The sequence below is a fragment of the Tamandua tetradactyla genome, chromosome 21, assembly GCF_023851605.1.
Source record: "Tamandua tetradactyla isolate mTamTet1 chromosome 21, mTamTet1.pri, whole genome shotgun sequence".
Classification (NCBI taxonomy): Eukaryota; Metazoa; Chordata; class Mammalia; order Pilosa; family Myrmecophagidae; genus Tamandua; species Tamandua tetradactyla.
The window spans coordinates 42,943,024-42,964,787 of record NC_135347.1 but is presented as its reverse complement, the minus strand read 5'-3'; the positions used below and the strand labels follow the sequence as shown (position 1 = coordinate 42,964,787).

At 38.6% G+C, this 21,764-nt stretch overlaps 2 pseudogenes; both read right to left on the bottom strand.

Moving 5' to 3' along the window:
• Positions 1-4,875: 4,875 nt before the first annotated feature.
• On the bottom strand, positions 4,876-5,853 carry LOC143665598 (small ribosomal subunit protein uS2 pseudogene; annotated as a pseudogene).
• Positions 5,854-15,002: 9,149 nt separating this feature from the next.
• LOC143665351 (endoplasmic reticulum lectin 1-like) lies at positions 15,003-16,518 on the bottom strand (annotated as a pseudogene).
• Between the last annotated feature and the right edge of the window lie 5,246 nt (positions 16,519-21,764).

The following is a 21,764-nucleotide window of genomic DNA, read 5'->3' as shown; positions in this document are numbered from 1 at the left end:
ATCACCAGAACACTTAAACATTGGTGGTTTAATTATACGTTTGTATGATCAATTTGGAAAACAATTTGGAATTATCTAGTAAACTTGAAAGATGTGCCTCTTCTATGACCCAGGAGAAATGTGTCCAGGGCACATATGAGTAAGAAGTTTCATAGCAGTATGATTTGTAGCAGTAAAAATTAGGAACAACCTATGTCCATCAACAGTAGAGTGGATAAATATATTGTGCATATCCACATAGAAAAAGTGGGAAAAAGTTCATTACAAGTCCATGGACATGGATGAATCTCATAAGCAAAATGTTGAGCAAAAAACCGATTCACATTACATTACATATTACAATAGGATTCCATTTGTATAAATCAAAGAACATGCAAGGGCCATGGTGGCTCAGCAGGCAAGAATGCTCGCCTGCCATGCCAGAGGACCCGGGTTCGTTTCCTGGTGCCTGCCCATGTAAAAGATTAAAAATAAATAAATAAAAAGTTTCAAAAAAAAAGAACAAGCAAAAGTAAACACTACCTTGTTTAGGGATACAAATATGAGAAATAAATCTATATATTAAAGTAAAAGCAAAAGAATGCTAGCAGAAATCAGAATAATGATTTTTTTATAACTACAAAGGGAAGAGAGTGGAATAAAGAAGGGACACACAAGGGACTTAAAAGTAAGATGATTATACATGTTGGTTTAACTGGGACAGTTCTAGTTTGTCTATTTTCCTGGTATAATAATTAATAATACCTACTTTCACTCTCAAAAGTGTTTTGGTTTGGATGACAAATTGTATTGTCATCATTTTTTTATCTTTTTTTGGGGGGGGGAAGGTACATGGTCTGGGAATCGAACCTGGGTCTCCCTCATGGAAGGCAAGCATTCTACCACTGAACCACCTGTGCACCCTATATGTTCATTATTTTTAAAGTGATGTTTTTTTAATAAACTGGAATAAGGATATATGGGTCTACATTGTGTTGTTCTTTTTAAAAAAATTTTTATTGTGAAATATAACATAAATAAAAATAGAGCAATAATTTTCAAGGTACATTTTAACAAGTAGTTTCAGAACAGATTTCAAAGTTTAGTATGGATTACCATTCTACATTTTCAGGTTTTGCCTTCTAGCTGCTCCAAAACACTGGATGCTAAAAGAAATATCATTATAGTGATCCAGCAATCATACTCATTTCTTAAATCCTATCTTCTGTATTATAACTCCTCCTTCTCCTTTATTCCTACTCCCAATTTATAGGAATCTTTGGTTTATGCCTGTTCTAAGTTTTCCATGTTGGAAAAGGGTTGTCAACAATATAGGATAGAGGGATAGAATTAGTTGATATTCTTGGGTTTTCAGGACTTATCTGCCCTAAGATACCCTCGCTAGTTTATAGTCTTCAGGAAAGTAAACTTAGTATATGAAACTTTTGTAGAGTTTCAGTTAGAGCCCTAGGTGTTCTTTAGAGTTACAGGAATGATGTTAGTTAGGATATGGCAAACCATGGCAATTAGCATTATCTAGCTGAAGCTTGCATAAGAGTAGCCTCCAGAATAGCCTCTTGACTCCATTTGAACGCTTTTAGCCACTGATACCTTATTTTGTTACATTTCTTTTCCCCCTTTTAGTCCAGAAGACACAGTCCCTTCCTCAGTGCCAAGGCCATGTCAACACTGGGCGTCATGTCCTCTGTTGTCAGGGAGGCTTTCACCCCTGGATGTCATGTCCCACATAGAGGGGAGGGTAATAATTTTCTTTTAAGAGTTGGGTTTAGAGAGAGAGGCCACATCTGAGAAATAAAAGAGGATTCCTGGAAGTATCTCTTAAGCATAATTATAGGTCATCTTAGCTTCTCCATTACAGAAATAAGTTTTGTAAAGGCAAGTCTCAAAATCAAGGGCTTGACCTATTTTCTTGAGAGTCCCTAATGTTTGAGAGAGTACCAGGGGTTTCTCAGATGGGAAAATGTAATATTTCTGTATTTTTTTCTCCAGTCCCTCAAGGGACTCTACCAATGCTTTTTAATTATCAGCTCACCATAGTCTGGGATGTCTCCGGGTATTACATTAAGCTATACAGAATTACAGGGTCTCACTCCCATTCTGGGCTCCATGTGTTTGGGTTATCTAAATGAGCTCTCCAGACAGGTTGATTAGATTGTGTGTTTACATTGTATCATTCTTCTTTATACCACCCATGTGTTTTATAAATATTCATTTGAAACTTGGTCCATATTTAATAATACAATTTTTAAATGAATCCAGTGACAACACAGTAAAAAAAAAAAAATTTTTATATAGGATAAATGTAAATAGGATCTGAATAAAGTCCTTATCACCTAGATGTGGAGATAAATAACATACCATGTGACAGGCATTGTGCTAAACTCTTCACAAATGTTATTTTACTTCACCTTCATAGCCAGACTTTTAGGTAGGTATTATGTCCATTTTACAGATGAAGAATCCGTACCAAGAGTGCATAACTTAATCAGTGATGTACCATAAGTGCCAGAGCAGAATTTAAACCTGTACAATGTCAAAACAGAGCTACATGCTCTTCACCACAAGGCCAGAGTCCATAGTTGACATTCTTAACTATTTCTTTTCTGCCACAGATCCCTTTAGCAGGCTGATGAAGCCTATAGATTCTTTTTCAGAGTCATGCTTATAATGCATAAAATAAAATACATAAGATTAAAAATAAGACAATTATATTAAAATACAGAAATCAAAATATTTAATGAGTGTATGCTTTACATATACATCTTTATTAATGCATTAAATAAAAAAATCTAGCAGAGTCTTATGTAGTAAACATAACTTCCATTTTGTGATATCTACACCTATAGCAATGTGATGGGAAAATACTTGTGATTTTTATTGTTAAAAAGTCACCAATACTGCTAATAACAATATGGTTTATTGTATATGCTCAAAATTGAAGGCAATGGTAAATTTCACTTAGAGGTTAGCAAAAATTAAGGTTTAATATTTTTCCCATCCACGTTCACAGACCCTCTGCTCTGTGGCCTTAACTTATAGAATTTGTAACATGTATTTTACAGGAGAGAGGGCATGACACCGCCCATTCCCCACTTTCTGGTTTAGGATGACAGCTCAAAATGAGATTCACAGATTAGCTACTTCCAGATTCATCTCCACTCGGTGGACGTGCGTGTGAGATGAGAAAGGAGAAGTATTAGAATGACCAGGTATACATATAGATCACGTGAAGTTCAAAACTGCTGCAGAAGGCTTTATGTGGAGGTTTAAAACTGGTTCCAAAAATATACTGCCACATACAATTCTTCTTAAAAGAATTCATTATTAATACCACAGTACCATACAGTATACTGTTTGTCAATACCTATAGCAATACAGACATAAAAAAGAAAAAGAAAATTCTAATGGCTGGACACTTTCTGAAAGCTCATTGCGTTAAAAGGAAAACATCTGACATGTTTTTTACTTGCCTTTTTCATGATTTAATGTCCCAGTGGGTAGCAGGAACAACCGGGGAACCTAATTCTGACCAACAAGGAGGAATTGCTTGGCTAATGGGAAGTGGCAGAAAGCTTAGGAGAATGAAACCACATACGAAGGATAATTATAAGACGGTAACATGAACTCTAAAGGATAGTATCAAGAAGCCTAAAATCCCGAAATGTAGTGACACTTGGCAAAAAAAAAAAAAGCTAAGAAAATACAAAGAATGGGACCTTTAAAATTCTTTTCAGAGCCAGAGGTGAATAGGGAAGAGAAAATTCTTTTTGCAGCTTCTGGTATAAGGTTAGAGCTGACAGAGAAAGCAGAAATCCCTATTTTGCTTCATTCTCTACAAAGGAAACTTGAGAAGTTGTTTGATGTAGTAGAAAGAACATGGATTTGGGGAGTGAGGCAGACCTGGGTTTTAATGCCCTGTTCAACACTTGCATTGCTCTGGCCCTCATCTATATTTTTCTCAGATTGTTCGGAACAATGGAAGTAACATACCCAAAGCACATAGCAATGAGCCAGACTCATGGTAGTGACTCAACAAATGACAATGTATTAATTAGTATAAATATTTTTTTACTTAAAAAAATTGATGTAGTTTTAATTGTGTTGACATATACATAACACAAAATCATTGTAACCATTTTAAGTGAATAGTCTTTAAGTCCATTGACAATAATGTGTAACCCTATCAGTACCTATTTCCAGACTATTTTGTCATCCTAAAGCAAAGCTCCTATTCATTTAGCAATAACTCCTCATTCCTCTCTTTCTCTAGTAACCACTATTCTGCTTTCTGTCTTTATGAATTTCCTTATTCTAAGCATTTCATGAAAGAGACAGCATACAATATTTGTCTTTTGGGTGTGGTTTCTTCCACTTCATATGACATCTTCCAGGTACATCTGTGTTGGGGCAAGTGCAGCATGGCACTTTCATTAATTAGTATAAATATTGACAGGGAACAATACTCTTCACAATAGGAAGAAGAAATTCTAAGCTAAGAGCTCCTAATAGTTCTAATTTAGATAGTACCATCTGATATGAATAGTTTACAGTCCAAACTCTGGGTGAAAAAGAGTACGAATGAGACAGCTATCCTAAAATTAAGGAATTCTAGGAAACAGAAGAGGTGCTAGAACACTAAACATGGGAAAATGTCTACATGCAAGGTAAAAAGTAGAGACACTAAATCCTAAATTATTTCCTTTTTGTTTCAGTGATGTTCCTCCCCATTTATTTGCCTCAGGGAAGGAAGAATCCCCCCCAAAAAGCAATTGAAACAAGGTTATGCATTGAATTCTCCCAAGAAGGTAGGAAACACAGTCTTGAAAGCTTAGATGAGGAAGAAAAAACAGATTTCTTGAATTTCTTCAATTTTTTTTTTTTTAACTTATAGAAACTTGTTTATTTTCCGGCAACTTGTTTACGAGCCTATGCAAGAACAGCTTATGACCACTCAGTGGTTGTTCCTACCCACTCAGTGGCCTGAGCAGTGGGAGCTGCAGACCAGTCTTCAGTTGCAGGCTGAGCACTCCAGTCTTCAGTAGGGAACTGCTGAATAGGCACAGAGGGCACCTGTACGCCTTCAGACCAGTCTGCAACTTCAGGCTGAGTAGCAGTAAATTCAGGAGCTGGAGCAGTCCATTCATCCTGAAATTCCTCCTTGGTCACAGCCTTTTCAGCAGCAGCTTGCTCTTCCTTTTCAATCTCTTCAGGATCCCTGTAGAAGTAGAGATCAGGCATGACTTCCCATGGGTGCTCACGGGAGATGGTGCCACGCATGCGCAAAACTTCCCGGGCCAGCATCCACCACATCAGACCCACTGAGTGAGCTCCCTTGTTGTTGCACGGGATGGCAATGTCCACATAGCGCAGAGGAGAATCTGTGTTACACAACGCAATGGTGGGCAGGTTAACATAGGATGCCTCTGTGAGAGGCTGGTGGTCAGCCCTGGGATCCGTCACCACCAGAAGACGTGGCTCCCGAAAGGCGGCCTGAATCTGGTTAGTGAAAGTTCCAGGGTGAAGCGCCCGGCAATAGGAGTTGCTCCAATGGCAGCAGCAAGCTTTAGCACAGCCTGCTGGCCTGTATTCCTGGAGGATATGACACTGACATCAGCGGGGTTTTCAATGGCAACAATAGCACAAGCTGCCAGCAGAAGCTTCTCCCATGTCCTCTTCAGATTTATGATGTAGATACCCATCACTTTTCCTTTTGTAGATGTACTGTTCCATCTGGAAGTCAAGGTTGGTGCCACCTAAATGGGTTCCTGCAGCAAGGAATTTGAGGACATCCTCCTCCTTCATCTGCAGGACATCAAGGGCTCCGGACATTGTTTAAATTTCCCTTTAAGTTAGATGGGAACCGAGGACAACGCCGTATGGACCCCTCTGTGGGTAGCGCGGAAAGGGCTCTTCAATGTTTTAAAAGCCAAAACATGAAAGATAGAAAACAATGTATCCTTAAACAAGATGGAATAGAATGGATGGCAGCTCCCCCCAAAATGTGCACACACCCTAATGTCATATCCTGAAATCTGTGAATATTACCCTATTTGTAAAAAGGGTCTTTATGTTTATAATTAATTAAGAACTTTAAGATAAGACCATCCTGGATTATTCAAAGTAGGCCCTAAATCCAATGCTGATTATTCTTACAAAACAGAGACATGGAGGAGGCAATGTGACTGCAGAAGCAGAGAGTGGAATAATGTGGCCACAAATCAAGGAATGCTGACAACCGCCAGAAGCTGGAAGAGGCAAGAATACATTCTCCTCTAGAGCCCCCAGAGAAAGTGCAGCTTGCTGACAACTTAATTTCAGATTTTTGGCTTCAGAACTGCAAGAAAATTAATTTAGATTGTTTTAAACCACACAGTTTGTGGTAATTTGTTATGGCAGGTCCACAAAAACAAGAGTTTTAAAAGAATCCATGATGATCCCTAGTCAATTAGGTTTTCCTAATTTGGAGGGAATGGGGGATGATGGTGAATGATGGAGAGTAAGAAAAGTCCATGGACTCTTTGAAGGTCTACATGAATCAAAGTGGAATTAGCAAAGTGCACACTACACCGTCTCTGCTTTAAGAGTGAATATCAGGGTCTGAAAGAGACCCAACAGGGTCTACCAAAGCCAGGAAGCCATGTGACAGCCAAGACAATAACCAAAGAATACTCCATGTGATCAGAGAGAATAACCATTGATTTGGGCAAATGCTTCCCATCTCCACTGCAGGGGTAATACCTGTTTGTCACCATATACTTTACTCAATCCTTTCCAAACAACTTATGGGTAAAATTATTTTATCTATAACAGGGCCAATGACCTGTCTGTCCCTAGATTCTTTATTCAATTCTTTCCAAACTACTCATGGGTAAAAGTATTTTTTTAATTTTCGATATTCCTGGCCAGTCACAAAGCCTGAGAAGCAGAGATAAGCTCATAGGCAGCTAAAAAGGTTCCAGTGATATGGAATGGAAATCTTCATTCCCACCAATCTTTATTTATAGGGACTTTATTCATCTAACTGAGATTCCCCAACACCTCAAATCACCCCCACTCCCTAATCAAGACCATCTTGATCCTAGGAAATAATCTAAGATGAATTATTAAAAGAATGCCCTGGGTGAAAGCAGTAGTCATTCAAATATAGTATGGTTTTACTGAAAGAAATATATTTAAATATAATTTATTTCCTTCTTAACATGATTCTTGACTAGTTATCTAGGCTAACAATGCATTTATTGACATTTCTCATCATGTTTTTGTGAATAAGTTTTGGGGGGAAAGGACTAAATAATAGTATCTTTGGGGAACTCTTTCCTGTCAAATGATTAACTTAACACCCAAAGGGTACTGACTCCTGAATTATAGTCAGCCTCTCCAGAGGTGTGATGGTTGGGTTCAGGTGTCAACTTGAGTAGATCCACATTACTCAATGCAATGAGTATCACATTACGCAGTCCCTATCTGGGTCAACACTGTGTGTTCCTTCACCTGAATGAAGACATAGAACTCATAATTATAATTTTCACTTGATTCAAAGTTGGTATGGTTAGAATGCTGTTATGGTTAGGTTTAGGTACCAACTTGGTCAGGTGATGGTGTTCAGTTGTCTGGTCTAGCAAACTTTGGCCTGTTACTGCAAGGACATTTTGTGGCTGGTGAACAAACCAGAATGCTGGTTTATTAAATCACCAGCATGTTGATTGCATTTATGGCTTATTATATCTACGGTTAGCTAAGGAGAGTGTCTTCCACAATGAGTGACATTAAAACTAATAAGTTGAAGGCTTTAAAGGAGAAGTCAGAAGAGAGAATCTCCCCACTTCAGCTGGTCAGGCTATCCTGAGGAACTCATTGGAGTTGCAGAAAACACTTCTATATGACTGGAAAAGTATTTGCAAGCCCCCTTCAGGGAATGGTGAGAGCGGGGAGAAATTCAACTTCCCCAAGTTGAATTCTTGATATTCGCACAAGCAGTGTGGACAACCAAAGCTGTAGGCTGAGCCCCCAGTCTTGGGGTTTGTTCATATGAAACTTAAGCCCACAAAGGATAGGTCAAGTCTACTTAAAATTTAAGCCTAAGGGTCACCCCCAAGAGAGCCTCTTTTGTTGCTCAGATGTGGCCTCTCTCTCCAGCCAACATGACACGCAGTCTCACTACCCTCCCCCTCTCTGCATGGGACATGATTCCCAGGGGTGTGGACCTTCCTGGCAACGTGGGACAGAAGTCCTGGAATGAGCTGAGACTCAGCATCAAAGGACTGAGAAAAACCCTAGAATGAGCTGAGAATTAACATCAAGAGATTGAGAGAACCTTCTCGACCAAAGGGGGAAGAGTGAAATGAGATTGTCAATGGCTGAGAGATTCCAGAGTTGAGAGGTTATCCTGGAGGTTATTCTCATGCATTAAGTAGATATCACCTTGTTGTTCAAGATGTAGCAGAGAGGCTGGAGGGAACTGCCTGAAAACGTAGAGCTGTGTTCCAGTAGCCATTTTCTTGATGATGATTGAACAATGATATAGCTTTCACAATGAGACTCTGTGAATGTGAAAACCTTGTGTCTGATGCTCCTTTTAGCTACTTTATCAACAGAAGAGTAGAACATATGGAATAAAAATAAATAATGGGGGAACAAATGTTAAAATAAATTCAGTTTGAAATCCTAGTGGTATATGAAAGCGAGGGGTAAGGGGTATGGTATGTATAATATTTTTTTTCTCTATTATCATTGTATTTCTTTTTCTGCTGTCTTTTTATTTCTTTTTCTAAATTGATGCAAATGTATTAAGAAATGATGAATATGCAGCTATGTGATGATATTAAGAATTACTGATTGTATATGTAGAATGGAATGAAATCTTAATGCTTTGTTTGTTAATTTTTTTTAATTAATAAAAAAAGTTTAAAAAAAACACTTCTATAATATCTCACATTTGCAGATATCCCCCACTGGTTCTGTTTCCCTAGAGAACCCTGACTATTACAGCTTGGTACTGGGGTTGTTCTTGAGAAACAGAATCTTAAAAATGGGTTTTTGCAATTGATTTTCTATTCTGATTAGATTAGAAGACATTAATGACTCTAGTTCCCATTATCAGGATAGCACTGACAGGCCATGGCATGAGTGGGCAAAACAAATACACAAATTATCACCATTTAATTCTCCAAATTATATTCTTATAAGGAACAAGGTTCTGGGTGATCATATTTTTGACACCTTACTGAGTTTTTTGGAGTTAAGAAATATAATAATGTAGGCTGGTTGTTCTTTGATACGCTAGATACAGTTATAGGAGAAAGGGATGAGCTGAAGGCTTCAAATTTGCAACTTAAGTGCCACATGAAAGATGTAAAAGTTTCTATGTGTGCCCTAAAAAAAAATCTTATCTTCTGTGGCCTCAGACCTGAGATCTCTGAAAACCATTCCCAGAGCCTCATTGCGCAAGTAGCAGATTTGTGACATAAACTAAAATCTCAACCTTGCAGGGTATCTGCTATTAAAGCAAAAGCATTGATTGGAAAAGAATAGGATCCTGAAAATTGGGATGAGCATATATGGGTTGATAGTGATAGCAGTGGAGACATTGGAATCCTGGATTCTGCTGAGTCTCAACTAGATAAACCACTAATGTTCTGCCCCGAGGAAACAGCTACCCAACCTCCAGCCTGCCCTGAGGAGTCTGCCATCCAACCTCCACCTAAAGAGAGTAGCCATTCAGTGTCTACTAAACCTGTAACAATATGCACTGGGGAAACAGCCCTCATGCCTGTCTGGAGAGATTAATCCTGTTTCACCAGATGAAACTGCAGTGTAATGCCCTGAGGTAACTGGCTTGAAAGACACTTCTAATTCTTTTCATCAATCACCCCCACCACTCCTCTTTTCTTCAAGACCTATACCTAGACTTAAGTCCCAACAGGCCTTGAAAAGTGAAGTATAAAGTATGACACATAAGGAAATAAGTTATACTCCAAAAGAACTGCATGAGTTTTCCAATTTTTGTAAATAGAAATCCAGGGAATATGTGTGGGAGTGGATATTAAAGGTGTGTGATAATGGTTGAAGGAATATAAAGCTGAATCTTACTGAATTTATTGAAATGGATCCATTAAACAGAGATTCTGCATTCAATATTGTAACTTGGGGGGTTAGAAGGGATATTAACTGTTTGAGTGGTTGGCTGAAACATGGATTAAAAGTGGCCTACATTACCTGAGGTTGAAATGCCAGAACTGCCTTGTATAATGTGGAGGAGGGGATCCAAAGGCTTAGAGAGATTGAAATGTTAGAGTGGATTTGTCATGGAAGACCTACTCAAACACCCCAGGAATGTCCAGAGGACCCACCTTTTACTGAGACTGTGTGGAATAAATTCATGAGACTAGCTCTATCATCTAAGAAGAGTTCTGTAATCACCCTTCTCTGTAAGTCAGATATTACTGTGAGAACTGCTGTCACTGAGCTGGAATCCTTAAACACAACGGGGATGATTATATCTTGAGAGCCATGTGGTTGCACTTAATCACCAAAAACAAGGTGGAAATGGCTACACAATGGACAGTAGACTCAAAGCAGCAGTCAAAATAATGTGACTCCTGCCATGCTGGAGACCCAGGTTCAATTCCCGGTGCTTGCCCATGCAAAAAGTAAAAAAAATAATAATAATATGACTCACAGACACCTATGGCATTGGCAACTACATCATGGGGTACTTAGAAGTAAAATAGAGAGCAGTCTACTAGGTGCTTGTATGATCTGTATAAACAGAAGAGGTCTAGGTCAAATGAACAGAAGTTTAACTTAAATTACAAAAGCAGAGTCACAGCCACTTAATCAATCCCAGACTTGAGACAGTTCACAGACCCAGAGCCTCTTGAATGAGGGAAAGTTGAAATCCCTTTTGGGAAGGACCCTGCTACACTGCCAAAATTTATACTGTTAATCTTCCTCCCAGCCTTCCCCCAAAGAGATCTCCAGCCTTTTATCAAGGTAATTGTGCATTAGAGAAATATCCCTCAGCTATTTGAGGGATTATTAGACACTGTTTCAGAAGTGACATTAATTCTAGGAGACCCAAAACACATTTTGATTCACCAGTCAGAGTAGGAGTTTATGGAGGTCAGGTGATAGAGGGCGTTTTAGCTCAGGTCTGACTCACAGTAGGTCCAGTGGGTCTCTGGACCCATTCTGTGTCTATTTCCCCAATTTTTAAATAGACAAACTCAGAAACTGGCAAAATCCTCACATTGTTTCCCTGACTCATGGAGTGAGGGCTATTGTGGTAGGAAAGGCCATGTGGAATCCACAAAACTGTCCCTACTTAACAAAATGGTAAATCAGAAGCAATACCAAATCCCTGGAGGAACTGCAGAGTTGATGCCATGCTTAGGGACTTGTAGAATGCAGGTGTGGTGATTCCCATCACATCCCCATTCAACTCTCCTATTTGGCCTGTGCAGTAAGCAGATGATTGTTGGAGGATGACAGTGTTATCATAAACTTAACCAGGTGGTGACTCTAAATGTAGCTGCTGCTCCAGATGTGGTATCATTGCTTGAGCAAATCAAAACTTACCATAGTACCTGCTATTTAGCCATTGATCTGGCAAATTCTTTTTTCTCAATTGCTGTTAGTAAAGACCACCAGAAACAGTTGGGATTCAGCTGGCAAGGCCAGCAGTATATCTTCACTGCCCTTCCTCAGGGGTATATCAACTCTTCATCCCTATGTCATGATCTTGTCTGCAAGTACTTTATCCTTCTTCCTCCCACAGGACATCACACTGGTCCATTAAATTGATGATATCATGTTGATTGGACCTAATGAGCAAGAAGTAGCAACTACTGTAGACTTATTGGTAAGGCATTGTGTGTCAGAGGGTGGGAGATAAACCCAACAAAAGTACAGGGGACTTCCACCTCAGTGAAATTTCTAGGTGTCCAGTAGTGTGGGACATGTTGAGATATCCCTACTAAGGTAAAGGATAAGCTGTCGCATCTAGCCCCTGCTATGAGCAAAAAGAGGCATAATGCCTATTTGGCCTCTTTGGATTTTAGAGACAACATACTCCTCATTTGAATGTGCTACTCTAGACCATTTACTGAGTTGCAAAAAAGGCTGCTAGTTTTGAGTGGGAACTAGAACAAGAGGAGGTTCTGTGAAAGGTTCAGATTGCCATGCAAGGTGCTCTGCCACTTGGGCCATATGATCGAACAGATCCAATAGTGCTAGAAGTATAACTGGCAAATAGACATGCTGTCTAGAGCCTTTGGCAGGCTCACAATGCAGACCCTTAGGATTTTGGAGTAAAACCTTACCATCTGTGATGGTTAGTTCTAGTGTCAATTTGGCCAGGTTATGGTGCCCAGTTGTCTGGTCAAGCAAACACAGGCTTAACCAATCCTGCAAGGATACTTAATGGCTGGTTGATAAACTAGAAGTCTGGTTTATTCAATCATTAGACAGTTGATTGCAGCTGTGGCTGGTAACATGTACGTCAACTAAGGGCATATCTCCAGCAACAAGATAATCCAATCAGTTAAAGACTTAAGGAAGAAGAGAGACTTTTCACTGCTTCTTCAGCCAGTAAGCCTCTCCTCTGGAGTTCAATGTGACCCTTCATTGGAGTTGCCAACTTCGCAGCCTGCTGTATGGATTTTGAACTTGCATTCTCATGGTTGCATGAGATACTTTTACGAATCTCATATTATACCTCTCTTCTATTGGTTCGGTTTCTCTATAGAATGCCTCACGACCCATTCCTTTTTTGAAATTGCACAATAGTCCATTATATGTATACATCATACTTCATTATTCTGTTTCTCAGTCATTGTACACTTTGGCCCCCTCCATCTATCTGGCTTCGTGGTTGATGTCCAAAATAAACAATCCATCTCTTAATGTGTTCTCATTTAGTTGTACAATCACCAGCACTCTCAATTTTAAGCAGTTTTCATTGGTATGAAGAGACAAAGGGCCGATAAACGCAGTCTTACCAGATGTCAAATCTAAACCCCCCTCCATCTCTTGTCAATCCTCCCCACCCTACAATTATTTACCCCTGATATTGTTGTGGTACTTTTGATGTCTTCCTGTTAACTATAGGCACTAGCATGCAATATTAGTTTTTCCCCTATACCCCTCTGTTATTGACTTTTTGTGCAAGATCAAACCTTTAAGTAGTTCACATAAGAACTTATTTATGATTGCAGAGCTAATTGGTGGGATACATGACTATAAAATGCCTTTCAATTATATTCACCTTCAATATGGCAATGTTACTTTTACCCCACTAATGACTTACCATCACTTCTGTTTCCTTACATTTAAGTTCAAACTCATTGAGTAACCATTCACCATCTCTAGCTTCTGTGTACCTCTAAATCCCCTATAATCTACATTGTAAACCTCTGAGTTTACCTCTATCAGAGTCATGGTAGCAAAATAATACAGCATCTCCCCTTCTGTGTCTAGCTTATTTCACTCTGCATTATGTCCGTCCTCATGGTTCATCTATGTTATCATGTTTTTGGACCTCATTTCATCTTACTGCTACATGATATTCCATCATATGAATATACTATATTTTGTTTCTCCATTCATCCGTTGATGGGGACTTGGATTGTTTCTATCTTTTGGCAATTATAAATAGTGCAGCTATGAACATTGGGATGCAAATGTTTGTTCATGTCACTACTTTCAGCTCTCCTGGGTATATACCAAGTATTGGTATTGACGGGTCATAGGGCAACTTGTTATTTAGTTTCTGAAGAACTGCCAAACTATCTTTCACAGCAGCTACACCACTATATGTTCCCACCAGCAGTGCATAAGTGTCCCAATTTCTCCACATCCTCTCCAACATTTCTAGTTCCCTGTTGGTTTAATAGCAGCCACTCTTATGAGATATCTTATGTGAGGTGATATCTCATTGTTTTGCATTTCCTTTATAGCTAATGAAGGTAAGCATCTCTTCATGTGCTTTTTAGCTACTTGTATTTGCTTTTCAGAAAAAATGTCTATTCATATCCTTTGTCCATTTTATAATTGGGTTGTTTGTTCTTTTTTTTGTTGAGTTGTTTAATTTCTTTGTGAACACAGTATATCAAACTTTTACTGGAATGTGGTTTCCAAATATTTTCTCCCATCAAGTTGTCTGCCTCTTCACCTTTTTGATTGTGCTTTCTTTTTGGTTGAGAACATTTTATTCACTTTTAAAATAAATATTCTGTGGTAATGTGTTATAAAACTGTTCAAAATTAAAATCTGTAGCATACAGTGGAAAAGTACAATGGATAGCCAGTACAGTGTATTTTGTTAGAGTAAACAATTCCAAGTCAAGAGAGAAGAATCACTTACTGCTTACACCAGATACACACTGGGAGAAAACACACTCAATAGCATGGGGAAAGAATAGATAAAAGTTCTGAGAGAAAAGCAAAACTCTTAGAAAAAGGGTACAATTTCTGGTCCAATGCCTGGTAGAGAGCAGGTGATAAATAAAAAATTTGTTGAAAGGATATCAAGCTTAGAATTTACATATTTTACTTATTCTTTCATTTAAATAACCCCCTATTAATTTTTATCTTTCTTCATTATCTTTACTTTTTTAAGTGGTTATATATACTACAATTTACATAATAAGTCTGTTATTTAGAAACTTCTAGTAGTTACAACCATTATGACATTTGATTCTATTGGACTTTAAATTACCAGGATGAGATTTATTTTGGAATCACATAATCCAAACAAGAAAAAACATGCACAATCATTTCTGAAGACAATAAAAATGAAAAAAAGTGAGACAAATGTATGCCTTAGAAGTTTATCAATAACCTCTTATATACACATACATATTCACAAAGTGGTTGAGAGTCCTTTTATATAATCCTTTACATGAGGTTTAATGGCTGAGTGTTCTATAATGAGACAAATTGTCACAGATGACAGAAATCATCAGACTTTCAATGATGTTTTCCTTTCTCCAACTTTATTACCCTTTAGTTGGGGAGAGAAAGAAGTCCATTTTCATCTGCTGTATCTAAGGTTTTACAGATCACTGGAGATTCAGCCCCAAGAATATACTGACATGAATGAGGCTCTAGCATACATAGAGTAATAGCGTGAGGAGAATCTGGTTCTTTACACTTTAGTTTTACAGTCACCTGTCTTGGTTTGTCAATTATATACCAAATATCTCCATTCCCATAAAAATGTGACACCATCCTGACTGGGTACCATTGTCTCTAAGATGATAGGCTCTAGCTGTTTTCTTCTTAGCCCATTCAATATGCTCTTCTTGGTTCCATGTCCCCACAACCACAGAGGTTTTCCCATTATCCTCGTCCTCATGGTATTGATGCACATGTTTGCCAGAACAGAATTCATATTTCCACCAGTCAACACCCCCATGAAAGCAGGAAGAACCACTAAGGAACTCTTTTATGAGTTGGTCATCTGTCAATTTGGATATGTGGGTTGTTCCAACAGTGAGAGCACTGGCTGAGAGCCAACAGAAATGGGCTTGTGGATTGTAGGGAAATCTCTCTTCTTTAATTGACTGCAACTCTTCCTCTTTATTTTTCCTAAAAGGCACCCTTAGTATTTCCTCCTGTTGCTCCAATTGTCTCAGGGTGAGAGGTTTAAATGGTGATCCCGGTAGAGATTGGCAAAATATGTCATTCAATATAGATGCCCTGAACCTATATTTAGGATGACTGCACAAGAGTGGTGTCAAATGAAAACTTCATATTCACAAGATGTAACTGCAGCTACTGGAAGAATTTCATGCTTAGATTCAGTATGACATATACACATCACACTATTTGATCTGGGCCAGTTCTGTTTCAAACTACAGGGGTGCCATTTCTCATTCCTATAGGATGGTAAGGTGTCATCTGACCTTCAATATTTTTAGAGAGAATCTCTTTTAATTTTTCTTTTTCCTCTGCTTCTCAATCTTTTTCATATAATAGGTTCTTAGCCAACATATTCCCAAGGCAATACTCATGAATACTTACTTTCTGACCAGTTCCTGTCTCTGCATGATACTGCCGAATGTGTTTTCCGTGACATACTTCATAAGTCCAATAGGATTCAATTCTTTAGGAACAACTGCTTTGTTTAAACAGTGGTTCCAATAGCTCTCTTGGATTAGGGCCTTTGTAATCCTTTTCTTTCTCCTCAGCCTCCTGGCTTCTAGGCTAGTGCCCTTCCCATTTTACCATGCTTCCTCTCGTGTTTCATCTTGAAAGAAGTCATTGCCTCATCCCCATTTGTCACAAGAGGAAGTATGCATTTGTATTTCTCTATATGTGCAGTTGTCATGATGACATAATTATCTTCTTTATACAAAACACTAGTTGTGGGCAGGGAGAACTCCATGCGAGCCCAATTAAAGGGGATGTCATCGCTGAGCGGGGGAAGTTCACCAGACGCCTCCAGAAGGCCACAGAGGACCAGTAATACCAGCCCACTAGGGACCAGCCTCCATGCGCCGAAGCCTCCTTCCTCCATCCTCAGCAGTGGCTTTTTCCAGCCGCGGCCACAACCTCCTCTGCCCATGGAAAGGAGGGGGAGGAGGAGGAAGAGGAGGAAGCAGGGTTACAAAGCTCCGGGGGAGCTGAAACCCCAACCACCACGACTTCTCCTTCAAGAGAGCCCATGACACCGCCTCTGTTCTCTTGAGCCTCCCTTATTGCTCGTGGTTTGAATGTAAAGTTTGAGAAGCTACCTTCTCTTGGTAGGTCTTGATGATGTTTTCTTATATTTTCTTCTAGGAGTTTTATGGAACTGGTTTTTATATTTAGGGCTTTAATCCATTTTGAGTTAATTTTTTGTTTAGAGTATAAGGTCGGAATCCTCTTCCATTGTTTTGGATATTGAGATCCAGCTCTCCCACACCCATTTATTGAAAAGACTATTCTGACCCATTTCAGTGGATTTGGAGAAATTGTTGAAGATCAATTGACCATAGATTAGGTGGTCTATCTCCACATCTTGATTTGGCTGTATTAGAAATACTCTTGATTTGGTTCCAATAGAAATACTTCTATTTTTCTGCCAGTACCATGCTGCTTTGACCACTATGGCTTTATAGGAAGCTTTAAAGTCAAGAGGTGTTATTCCTCCTTCTTTGCTCTCTTTTTTTTTTTTTTTTTTTAGGATATTTTAGCTATTTGAGGTATCTTTCCCTTTCAAATGAATTTGATAAGATTTTCCAAGCCTTCAAATTAGGTTGCTGGAATTTCTTTTAGTATTGCATAGAATCTGTGATCAATTTGGGTAGAATTGGCATCTTGATGACAGTCAACCTTCCTATCTATGAGCATGGAATGTCTTTCCACCTATTTAGAATCTTCTTTGATTTCTTTTAGCAATATTGTGTAGTTTTTTGCATACAGGTCCCTTATAGCTCTGATTAAGCTCATTCCTAGATATTTGATTCTTCTAGTTGCTATTTTGAATGGATTTTTTCCCTTAATTGTGTCTGCTCAGTTAGGTCATTACTTGTTATGCTGGTTTGAAAGGATGCATGTCCCCTAGAAAAGCCATGTTTTAATCTAAATCCCATATCACAAAGGCAGAATAATCCCTATTCAATACTGTATGTTTGAAACTGTAATCAGATCATCTCCCTGGAGATGTGATTTAATCAAGAGTGGTTGTTAAACTGGATTAGGAGACGACATGTCTCCACCTATTTGGGTGGGTCTTGATAAGTTTCTGGAGTCCTATAAAAGAGGAAACATTTTGGAGAATGGGAGATTCAGAGACAGCAGAGCAGGATGACATAGCCAGTGACCTTTGGAGATGAAGAAGGAAAATGCCTCCCATAGAGCTTCATGAAACAGGAAGCCAGGAGAAGAAGCTAACAGATGATGCCATGTTTGCCATGTGCCTTTCCAGATGAGAGAGGAACCCTGACCATGTTCACCACGTGCTTTTTCACTTGAAAGAGAAACCCTGAACTTCATCAGCCTTCTTAAACCAAGGTATCTTTCCCTGGAGGCCTTTGATTGGACATTTCTATAGGCTTGTTTTAATTGGGACATTTTCTCGGCCTTAGAACTGTAAACTAGCAACTTCTTAAATTCCCCCTTTTAAAAGCCATTCTGTTTCTGGTATATTGCATTCAGGCAGCTAGCAAACTAGAACACTTGTGTATAGAAATATTACTGATTTTTTGTACATTAATCTTGTATCCCGCCACTTTTCTGAATTTGTTCATTAGCTGCAGTAGCTTGTCATATATTTCTTAAGATTTTCCAAGTATAAGGTCATGTCATCTACAAATAATGAAAGTTTTACTTCTTCCTTTGCTATTTAGATGCCTTTTATTTCTTTTTCCTGCATGATCACTCTAGCTAGAACTTCTATTACAAAGTTAAACAACAGCAGTTACAATGGACATCCTTGCCTTATTCCTGATCTTAGGGGAAATGCTTTCAATCATTTGCCATAGAGTATGATGCTGGCTATGGGCTTTTCATATATGCCCTTGATGATATTGAGGAAATTTCTTTCTATTCCTACCTTTCAAAGTGTTATTATCAGAAAAGGATGCTGAATTTTGTTGAATGCATTTTCAGCATCAGTTGATATGATCATTTGATTTTCCCTTTCATTTTGTCAATGTACTGTATTACATTGGCTGATTTTCTTGTGTTGAACCACCCTTGCATTCCCAGTGTTAACCCCACTTGGTTGTGATATATAATTCTTTTAATGTGTCATTGGATTCAATTTGCTAGTATTTTGTTGAGAATTTTTGCATCTGTATTTGTGTTAGTCAGGGTTCTCTAGAGAAGCAGAACCAACAGGAGAGATCTGTAAATATGAGATTTATAAAAGTGTCTCACACAATCATGGGAATGGAAGAATCCAAAATCCGCAGGGCTGGCTGTGAAGCTGGAAGCTCCGATGAAGGGTTTGGATGAACTTCACAAGAAAGGCTCACTGGCTGAAGAAGCAGTGAGTCTTTCTCCTTCTTTAAAAGCCTTCAGCTGATTGGATTACCTCATTGTGGGAGACACGCCTTAGTTGATCGCAGATGTAATCAGCCACAGACACAATCAACTAGCTGATGATTCAGTGAACCAGTCTTCTGATTTATCAACCAGCCATGAAATATTCTTGCAGCAATGCCAAGCCAGTGCTTGCCTGACCAGACAATTGGGCATAATCATTTGGCCAAGTTGACACCAGAACCTAACCATTTTCCTCAAGTTTTTATAGGACGAGTTTGAACAGGATTGGTGTTAGTTTCTTTTGGAATATTTCATAAAATACCCCTGTGAAGTTGTCTGGCCCTGAGCTTTGCTTTGTAGGAAGATTTTTGATGACTGATTGAATCTCTTTACAAATCAATTATGTTGAGATGTTCTATTTCCTCTTGAATCAGTGTAGGTAGTTTGTGTGTTTCTAGGAATTTGTTCATTTTGCTTAAGGTTCTAGTTTGTTGGTGTATAATTGTTCTCAGTATCCTCTTATGATTTTTAAAATTTCATTAGGATCCACCCATGGTAATGACCCCCCTTTCATTTTTGATTTTGTTTATTTTGCATCTTCTCTCTCTTTTTCCTTATCAGCCTAGCTAGGGGGTCCATCAATCAATTTTATTGACTTTCTCAAAAAAAAACTTTTGGTTTTGTTGATTTCTTCTACTTTTTTTTTTTTTTTTTTTTTTTTTTTTTGGTACCTGTATTAGCTAGGGTTCTCTAGAGAAACAGAATCAGCAAGAGCTATCCAGAGATATAAAATTTATAAAAGGATCTCAGGTAACCATGGGAATGTAGAGTCCAAGGTCTGTAGGGCAGACCACAAGCTGGTAACCCTGATGAAGTTCCTCAGCAAACTCTCAGGAGGGGCTGGCTGGACACCCATGGAAATGGAAAAGTCCAAAATCGATAGGGCAGTCTGCAAAGCTGGCAACTCTGATAAAGGGTGTGGACGAACGCCATACGAGAGACTTGCTGGTTAAAGCAGGAAGAGTGACTGTCTCTTCTGAATCCTCCTTAAAAGCCTTCTGGTGATTAAATTAAGCATTGCTCATTGTAGATTACCAATGCAATCAGCTGTGGATGCAACTAATATCATGATTTAAGTCCATGAAATGTTCCCCTAGAAACAGAAAGGCCAGCGCTTGCCCAGACAACTGGGCACCACCACCTGGCCAAGTTAACACATGAGCCTGACCATGACAGTACCCCAGTTGGTTTATTTAGGCTTTAATTTTTGTTATTTTGTAATTACAAAATTTTAAAAAATTGTAATTTTTGTTATTTGCTTTTCAGAAGGCAAATAGAAGAAAGCAAGTTAGTTTGCTCATCTTTCTCAGCTCCTCCAGGTGAGTGGGTAAGCCCTCTTTTTTTTCTCATTCTTTTTTTTTTCAAATGCTTCTGAATTTTAATAAGTTCTTCTATATACACAAAGTAGAACTAAAGTAAATTAATGTCAGCAAGGCATTCAAACTATGCAGATTCCTTATAAACTACCGGTATCAATGTAGGGAGGAAATCTTCAAGAAGGAAAAAGACAACTTATATCACAGAACTCACAGGTCATCAAAAGCTATAAGCTACCGTAGCATACAGTAGCTTCCATGGCCTGCTGCAGAGTGATCCTAAAGTTACCAGCAAGAAACAACAGTATTAGAATGACTTTTATGACTAAATTGGCTCTGTTTATCTTAATTTCCATTCTAGAATTTTCAGAAGAATCTCAGCCATAATTCAGGTAAAGAAGACAAGTATAGTGTAATATTTCATCTCTTATTCTATTCAGAATTCTCTGGTGTCAAGGGCTTGTTAACTCTTTTAACCAGATAAGATTGGTTGGGGTAGAGATATTTCACTTTTGCCATCCTCTCACACACTTTGCTCTGAGATAACATTGTCCTTTCTATACTCCTCTGGTACAGAAACTTATTTCCCTTTTCCCCTCTGATCTTTTCTCTGTCCTGCTGTTGGAGTGGATCTTCCAGTGGAGAGGAAAGGATTGGTTATGAGGGCTGAGAGTCAAGTTGCTCAGGTTCTTTATTAACATTTCTGAGGAGAAAGTGTGAGAGGCTGCCGAGTTTTTCTGTGCACTGCCCTCGGTAGACATCAGGGAAAATGCTGGGGTCAAAGCTTGGTTAAGCTTCTGTGTTGGGTCCATGGAAATCTAGTCACAGCTCTCGAGTCCTCCAAGTTATTTGGGTACAAGTAGGAAGTTAATGCTGAAGGCCCTCAAACAGATATACGATTTCTGGAAAAGCCTCATTCTTCTTTTTAAATACAGGTACATGGGGCAATAAACTTTCCTCTCAGCCCTGCCTGAGAGGGAAATATCCCATAAGTTCTGATATGTTGTGTTTTCATTCATCTCCAGATATTTTTCTAATTCTTTAGCAATTTCTTCTTTGACTCACTGATTATTTAAGAGTGTGTTTTTTAATCTCCATGTATTTGCAAAAGTTCTGGTTCTTTGGTAGTTTTTAATTTCCAGCTTCATTCTGTTGTGGTCTGAGAAAATGCTTTGAATAATTTCAATCTTATTAAATTTATAAAGCGCTATTTTGTGTCCCAGCGTATGATGTATACTGGAGAACATTTCATCAGCACTAGAGAAGAATGTATATCCTGGTGTTTTGGGTTGTTGTGATCATTATATATCTGTCAAGTCCAATTATCTTCACATTGTTTATGTTCTCTATTTCCTTGTTGATTCTCTGTCTGTTTTTTCTCTATGTAGAGGAGTGGTGTATTGAAGTCTCCCGCTAT